Below are 9,209 nucleotides of genomic sequence, written 5' to 3' on the forward strand. Positions count from 1 at the left end.
GGGGATGATGAACTTGATGATGAACTTGAACTTGATGATGGCTAAGGGTTCCTCTGGCTCCAGGGTTGGAGGACGCTCCAGACCCCGGCAGGCTGGAGCTAGTGTGAGATAAGTCCGGATAGAGTCCCAATCTGCAGATTTTAGAGGATGCTGCTGCATATTAGGTTGGGCCTGGGCAGGTACGAGGTCCGTGAGAGAGGTCCTCCATGGCCCCTCCCTGGACTCCCTGACCACTCCATCAGGCTGCTAGATGTGGTTCATGGAAATTTCCTCTCAGCCCCTCTAGCTCAGGGAACGTGGCTCAGTGTCAAATGGAAATTTCCACTCTCCCTCTGACAGCTGGTGGGAGACATGTGCATTGGAGCTGGAGACACACAGAGGTCATGGCAATGACGGTGGGGGGAGGGACACATCTGGTTATAGGCCACGCGGGCTTCGTCAGTGGCCCAGGCGTCTTCCGTCAACTAGTGTTTATGGAGTAACTCACCTACAGCATTCACCATACTGCCAAAGAATGTTCAAACTCCCACACAACTGCACTCATCTCACATGCTAGCAAAGTAGTGCTCAAAATTCTCCAAACTAGGCTTCAACAGTATGTGAACCAAGAATTTCCAGATGTTCGAGCTGGATTTAGAAAAGGCAGAGAAACCATAGAGCAAATCGCCAACATCCATTCAATCATAGAAAAAGCTAGAGAATTCCAGAAAAACATCTACTGCTGCTTCATTGACTATGTTAAAGCCTTTGACTGTGTGAATCACAACAAACTGTGGAAAATTCTTAAAGAGATGGGAATACCAGACCACCTTACCTGCCTCCTGAGAAACCTGTATGCAGGTCAAGAAGCAACAGTTAGAACCAGACACGGAACAATGAACTGGTTCCAAATTGGGAAAGGAGTATGTCAAGGCTGTATATTGTCACCCTGCTTCAGTTCAGTCAGTTCAGTTGCTCAGTCATATCCGACTCTTTGCTACCCCGTGGACTGCAGCATGCCAGGCTTCCTTATCTATCACCAACTCCCAGAGCTTGCTCGAACTCATGTCCATCGAGTCGGCAATGCCATCCAACCATATCATCCTCTGTCGTCCCATTTTCCCCTGCCTTCAATCACCCTACTTATTTAACTTATATGTAGAGTACATCATGTGAAATGCTGGGCTGTATGAAGGACAAGCTGCAACCAAGATTTCTAGGAGAAATATCAATAACCTTATATATGCAGATGACACCACCATGGCAGAAAGTGGAGACAGACCAAAGATCCTCTTGATGAAGGTGCAAGAGGAGAGTAAAAAAGCTGGCTTAAAACTTGACATTAAAAAAATGAAGATCATGGCATCCAGTCCCATCACTCCATGGCAAATGGATGGGGAAACAATGGAAACAGTGACAGACTTTATTTCCCTGGGCTCCAAAATCACTGCAGATGGTGACTGCAGCCATGAAATTAAAAAAATGCTTGCTCCTTAGAGGAAAAGCTATGACAAACCTAGACAGAATATTATAAAGCAGAAACATTACTTTGCCAACAAAGGTCCATATAATCAAAGCTACGGTTTTCCCAGTAGTCATGTATGGATGTGAGAGCTGGACCATAAAGAAGGTTGATCGCCAAAGAATCGATGCTTTTGAACTGTGGTGTTGGAGAAAACTCTTGAGAGTCCCTTGGGTAGCAAGGAGGTCAAACCAGTCAATCCTAAAGGAAATCAGTGCTGAATATTCATTGGAAGGACTGATGCTGAAGCTGAAACTCCAATACTTCGGCCACCTGATGTGAAGACTGACTCACTGAAAAAGACCGTGATGCTGGGAAAGACTGAAGGCAGAAGAGGATGACAGAAGACGAGGTGGTTGGATGGCATCATCGACTCAATGGACATGAGTTTGAGCAAGCTCCAGGAGATAGTGAAGAATGGGGAAGCCTGGTGTGCTGTACTCCATGGGGTCACAAAAAGTTGTTACATGACTGAGTGACTGAACAGCAAAACCTACTATGTTCTGGGCCCTATTCCAGGAGCCAGGGACTTAGGACAGGACAGACTCAGGACAGGACAGACACCTGTCTCCTAACAGGGGGACAATAATAAGCATGAATGTTGTGAATACAATGAGGGAAGGTAAAGAAAAGACTGTGGTTCTGGGGGCAGGGAGGCGGCTGTTTTAGGGAGGGTGACAGAGAAGGCCTTGCTGTGGGTGAAGCAACATTTGTGAGATTACCAAGGGAACAGCAAGTACAACAGTTGCCAATTATCCACGGTTTCCCTTTCCCGTTTCAGTTACCCATCACAACCACGACCAACCAGATAAATTTGTAAATAATTTTTTTTAATAACAAATTACAAAAATAAACAACTCATACGTTCTAAATCATGTGAGGTTCTGGGTCACATGACGAAATCCTCGTGCGGTCCAGTTTGGTCCTGGCCAGGCCTAGAATCATCCCTTTGTCCAGCACATCCCGCCAGTTACTCACTCAATAGCCATTTGGGTTGTAGAAAGATTGTTGGGTGATGCAGTGTTTGTGTTCAAGTCACCATTATTTTACGTAGTAATGGCCCCAAAGCGCAAGAGTAGTGATGCTGACAATTCAGATATGCCAGAGAGACAAGTGCTTCCTTTAACTGAAAGGGTAAAAGTTGTGGGCTTAAGGAAAGAAAAAAAAATTCTATGCTGAGGCTGTCTGGATCTTCTCTCCATGAAATTGTGAAGAAGGTGAAGAAATTTGTGCTAGTTCTGCCATCGTGCCTCAAATTGCAAACGTTACGGGTACTGGGCATGATAAATGCTTAATTAATAGGAAAAAGGCATGGGACTTGCCTGGCAGCCCAGAGGTTAAGACTCTGCACTTCCAGTGCAAGGGGCACAGGTTTGATCCCTTGTCAGGGAACTGAGATCCTACCTACCCCATGGCACAGCCACAAAACATGGAAAAGGCATTGAATTTGTACAAAAGGAACTTTTGAGAAAGAGAAACAACATTCACATAACTTATTACCATATATTGTTACGATTGTTCTTGTTATTGTTTAGAAGCTAAGTCGTGTCCGACTCTTTGGGACCCCGTGGACTGTAGCCCACCAAGCTCCCCTCTCCATGGGATTTCCCAGGCCAGAATATTAGGATAGGTTGCCATTTCCTCCTCCGGTGGATATTCCTCACCCAGGGAGCAAACTGGGTGCTCTTATTTTGGCATGCGGATTGTTCACCACTAAGCCACCCAGGAAGCCCATAATTGTTCTATATTATTTTTATTGTTGTTAATCTCTTACGATGCCTAACTGATAAGTTATACTTTATCATATGTCTGTATGTATATGTAGGATAAAAGATAAAACATCAACTGTGTAGATAGGGTTCCATACTGAGATTTCAAGCATCCACTGGGGGTCTTGGGACATATCCCCCACAGATAAGAGGGGACTTCGGTACAAAATCCCTGAAGCAGGGCCTTGGCTGGCATGTTGAGGACAGCAGGAGAAGAGTAGGTGATGGGATCAGAGGGTTTCCTGCTAAGCAACTGGACCTCGCGTTACCAAGGGCGACCTCCTTTCCATCAGAAGCTCAGCCCTTCTCCAGGAAGGAGGTTGAGGACACAGCAGGCCTTCTCCTGCCCCGGGTCCAACTCAGTGCCCCCACCCCCTGCTCCCCGCAACATCAAGCACCAGTTCCCTCCCAGCTGAGGGAGTGAAGTCGTAGCCTCTTCTTGTCGAACCTCTATGAGGTGTCTCCCGAGTCACTGCCAATCAAGCCCAGACACTGGCGGGGGCGGGACTAGCTCTCACTCTGGGCCCCATGTGGTTGGCACTGCTCCGGAGCCCGCGGCCATCCTGGTGGCCTGGACAGAGGCTCCTGGCAGGGCACCACCTGGGCAGTAGCACCTGCAAGGGGATGTTGGACATCTCATGCCTGACCTGGGTCATTTTCTCTCTTGGTCTCAGAGCTTGAGAGCAATGTGAAGCCACGGGACAGGGGATGATGCCGGATCTTCCTCTTTGTCAGCCCAGGTCGAGGGAGCCCTTCAGGGTCAGGACGATTCTCCTGCTCTGAGTTCATCGCTCATATATCCGTTCTGTCCCATGTTCATCGCAACACTCTGGGGCATCATTCCTGCTAAAGCCAGCTTTGCATGTGAGGGTGAAGGGCCAGAGAGCAGTGGCTTCTTCCATGTGGATGCAACTGAGGTGGCAAAGGCGCCAGGATGAAGAATCTGACTCCAGGGATCATGGGGCTGCCCTGGAGGGCGCTCTGTAGAGGGGCTGGGGCAGTAGTTGTAGGGGGCTGGTGTGGAGGCTCCCTGAAGGATCCTGGAGACTGATGGTGCTGGTCCGGTCGGGGATTCGTGGAAGAGGAGGTGAGAGAAGTGGTGGTCTGGCATCCAGGTGTCTGCCTGGCTTGTCCTTCCGCTGTCAGGCCATTCAACCGCTCCCTCCCTGCATGGAAGCCCACAGTCGTCATTCCTTCTTCCCCTGGTTCATTCCATCAACAAGTGTTTATGGGGTGCCCAGACAAGTCTGACCTGGACCCACCCTACTTGCCATCCATCAGTGGCTCCCCAGTCAAGCCCAAACCCCATGTCCCGACTGACAACACCTTGCACGGCCTCCCAGACCCCTGCCTCCTTAGTGCCCCTCCATCTACAGTCCAATCACCCTCACATTGCCATCTCACTCAGTCCTCCATGTGCTGCTCCTTTGTCTGAAACACTCATTGCTGCTTTTTTTTTTTTACCCTGCCCAACTCCTACTTCTCTGATCCTCAGCTCAGATGTGAACTCTTCCAGGAAGCCCTCCCTGACTGATCCCCAGACAGATTACACCAGTCTGACTTGGTTCCCTTTTCTGTGCTTCTGTTGACTCCTCGGATAACTAACATCCATCACACTGTGATGCATATTAATTACCTGTCCTCCTCCTGGGCTGGGTGTGTTCAAACTCAACATGACTCCATTAGCTCTAGTTGTATTCAGTGACACACAGTGAAAAGCCACAAAACAGTGGCTTGAACTAGTAAAAGGATTAACTTATTTCACAGAATAAGAACTCAGGGGCGGACAGTCCAAAACTGGTATGTCAGCTCATGAGTATAACCACAGACTCGGGCTCCATCTACCACTTGGCTCCAGCCATCTTATCATATGGCTTTTACCCTCATGGTCACAAGGTGGATATTGTATCTCTAGTGTGATGTTTCCATTCCAGGCAGGAAGGAGGAGGATGGGAAAAGGGCAAAAGATCGGTACTTAAAGAAAAGTTCATCAGGTTTCTGTTACAAGGAAAGAGAGAATGGGTACTGACAGGCAGTCAGCAAGGTCTGCTATGATGGCTAGACGGAATCATTGGTTCTTCCCAACCCACAGCCCCCATGTATGTTCCATCTCCAGACTTCTTCACTGGAATAGATGACACCTCCACTCAGCTGCCCAGGTGAAAATCTTAGGGGCCATCCCTTACTCCACAGCCCGCATCCAGCCCATCAGGGTCCTTCTGTCTCCACTGTGACATGGATCCTGAACCCAACTTTGCCTCTCTCCAGCCTGTTGACCCCACCTTAGGCCAAACTTCCCTCCTCTCTCTCTCCTGCACTCCTGATCACTCTACATCCATTCTCTTCTTCACAGTGGTTCAAGGCTCTTTTACAGACATAACCCCATCACATCCCTAGAGCCCCTAGAGGCTTCACATTATGCAGAATATATATACTGCACCCCTACACCCTGGCCCACAGGCTTGCATGGCTGGGCCCTGACTGCCTCCCTGCAGCAGACCCTCTTGCTCACCCTATCTAGCTGAGCAGGCCTTTTGCACGCCCTTTCCTCACACCTGCGGGCTCTTGCCTTTGGACCTTTGCACGAGCTGTTTCATGTGCCAGGAATGCACTATCCCCTGCCCATCCATACGAGGAGGCTCCTCACCCTCTGCCACGGGTCACTGCCTATGACATCACCCCTTTCATTTTCTCTATGCACTCCTCATAAGCTCTCCTATTGTCTTTCTCCTCCACCAGAATGTAAGCTCTTGAGGGCAGGGACCCCGTCTGCCTTCTGCACAGCCATATCCCTAAGGCCTAAGACTGCCTGGCATGGCAGAGGATTCAGTATTTGTTCAGTGAATAAATGAATGAATAAATGGAGAGGTTTGTTTGGGTGTTCCCTTAGAGGACATTTCGGCTCTTAGACATCTAAAGAATAAGGAGAGGAAGGAGATTGAGGGTAGGGAACGTGATAACCTGAGATTCAAGTCAGAAACAGGAACCAATGAGTGACCATCTTTCCACCAACATCCAAACCCTTCCCGCTGACTTCCAACCTAGACAGCATATTAAAAAGCAGAGACATTACTTTCCTAACAAAGGTCCGTCTAGTCAAGGCTATGATTTTCCAGTAGTCATATACGGATGTGAGAGTTGGACTATAAAGAAAGCTGAGCACCAAAGAATTGATGCTTTTGAACTGTGGTGTTGGAGAAGACTCTTGAGAATCTCTTGGACTGCAAGGAGATCCCAGTCTAACCTAAAGGAAATCAGTCCTGAATATTATTGGAAGGACTGATGTTGAAGCTGAAACTCCAATACTTTGGCCACTTGTTACAAAGAACTGACTCACTGGAAAAGACCCTGATGCTGGGAAAGATTGAGGGCAGGAGGAAAAGGGAATGACAGAGGATGAGATGGCTGGATGGCATCACCGACTCAATGGACATGAGTTTGAGTAAACTCCAGGAGTTGGCGATGGACAGGGAAGCTTGACGTGCTACAGTCCATGGGGTTGCAAAGAGTTGGACACGACTGAGCGATTGAACTGAACTGACTGCCCAAGTGATCCTCCCAGGCAGTGTCTCTGGGGTGGGAGTGAGAGCCTGTTTGGGGAAAACGGGAGGGAGGAGATGAGCACAAAAGGAAATGGCAACCCACTCCAGTGTTCTTGCCTGGAGAATCCCAGGGACAGGGGAGCCTGGTGGGCTGCCGTCTATGGGGTCGCACAGAGTCAGACATGACTGAAGCGACTTAGCAGCAGCAGCAGCAGACACCATGTGGAGCCTGCTCTATTCTGGCCAGATGACCTCACCATCTGGGGAATAATGTTGAGAGCGCCCCCTGCTGGCTCAGCCACTAGCCAGCTCTTGGGTCGGTGACTGGAAGCCCCCTGAACCTCAGTTTCCTCCCATGGAAATGGAATAATAATATTTATTATTAAGGATTCAGTAAAATGGAAAATGCAAAACGCTTATACAGTGTGGAGCAAATAGTACGCGCTCAAAACTCCTTAACCACAAAAGGAGGAAAGAGAGATAGGAAAGAGTCAGAAAGGGTCAGAAAATCCAAAAAGAGATGACAATCAAAAGAGGCAGGCAGCTGTAAACCAGGGGCAGCCCAATCTGGCCCGCTGGGAGTTTGACTCTCCCACAAAAGATACAGAAATATAAAGCACCCAAAACTGGAGTACCCACTCCCCGAAACTGACTTGAGTTCTTCTGGTTCAACACTCTCCTTTTACAAATGTTCTGAGCCCCAGAAGGAACAAAAATGTCTCTAAGATGCCCAGAGACTCAGCAGAAGAGCCCTGCGCGGAGGGACAGCAAGCTGGGGAGGAGTTGCGCAGGGGGGCCGGGGCAGTGGTTTATGTTTCCTGTTCTCCGACGTCCAGAGGGAGAGCGCCAGCCCTCCTCTGTCCCCTCGGCCACAGAGAGAGAAAATGGCAGACTGAGAAGAGGGTCACTGGGCAAGAAGGGATGGGGAGGGGCAGGGGACGGACTTGATCCTGCCCATGCCCTGCGCTAGGCGCTTCACTTAACCCAGCACAGACTCAATACTCATCCATCCTGCGAGGGATTACCCTCATTTCACAGGTGAGGGCACAGAAGCCCCCGGCCCCTGAAGAGCTAACAGGGCTCCATACTGTGTGATTCCAAAAAGCTGCACAGCGCTTCTGCCTGGGATGTGGGACCAAAACTAAGGCTGTAACCTTGGGCAATCCTTTCTCTTCAGCCTCAAGCTCTTCCTCTAAACAAGGAGGGTAGGCACTGGTCACTGAGGGCCCTTCCAGCTGGAGCTGACATTCTTAGAATTCTGAACAACAGCCTCCCCCGGCTGAGGCAGGAGGAAGGCCTGCCACACACCCCGCAGCTCTCCTCTGGCCTTCCTGCCCCGGAGCACTGGGCAGCCCTACCCAGGGAGAGCCCCTCGTCCCGCCCTGGCCCAGGCAGCACAATGCCGCCTTCCTCTCCCTCCCAGGGTGGCGCCCATCCCCCCCACCTCCAGCCCAGGGAGCCTGGGCCTCAGCCCCCATCACTCTCCAGGGCAAATCTCAATGGTCTGGGGAAACAAAACCAAACAATGAATTAAGCCCTTCAATTTGCCCCAAATCTTCAAGGCTTTGGGGAGCCCACAGGTCGAGATTTAGATCAGGGCTTCTCCAACTAAAAAAAAAAGGTTTTTAATCTAAGAACTTAGATTTTTTATAAAATTAAATATACTCAATAGTGGTAATGGTTACAGAACATTGTGAATGTTCTTAATGATTAAAATGATTAATATGGTACATTTTATGTTTTGTATATTTTACAATAAACATTTTTTGATGAAATAAAAAAAAAAATGCTGGCCTCAACTTGGATAGTCTTCAACAGACCTTGTAAGGCTGTTATAAAAGTTCCTAAATGCTTACTTTCAATTTCTGTTCTTATCTCATTGCAGACCAGTAACGTTTTATGGACTGGTAGCAGTCCCAGGGCTGCTCTTTGATAGAACTGATTCAGGCTGCTCAGAGGTGGACTCTGGTTTTGCAGTCTCTCAGGAGGCCTTCCAGAAGGAACATTTCTGTACACGCTGCTTCTCAAGCAGAAACTTCTGGATACCAAGCCAGCCAACCCCAAGCAGCCCCAGGCCACTGATCTGACTCATGCCTGGACCCCTCCTTCCACCCTAGCCTGTCTCAAAGGGTCTTCTTGATGTGCATTACAAATAAAGTGCCCCTGTTGGGGGCCCCTGATAGGCATAGGGAGTTGTGAGGTAGGGGAAGGAGTGGGGTGAACTACACGAGAGAAGTAAAGTTGGCTTTCTTTGCTTCTAACTCCTACAGCCAACTTGGCCCAAGCATCACCTGCTACAGGAAGTCATCCTGGGCTCACAGCAGAACTGAGGAGCCCCCATCTGTGTCCCTGCACAGTCTTCCTGCACGTATTCTCATTGAATGGTTGACATGGAAA

This window comes from Bison bison, unplaced genomic scaffold (assembly GCF_000754665.1).
Source record: "Bison bison bison isolate TAMUID 2011002044 unplaced genomic scaffold, Bison_UMD1.0 scf7180017864516, whole genome shotgun sequence".
Taxonomy (NCBI): domain Eukaryota; kingdom Metazoa; phylum Chordata; class Mammalia; order Artiodactyla; family Bovidae; genus Bison; species Bison bison.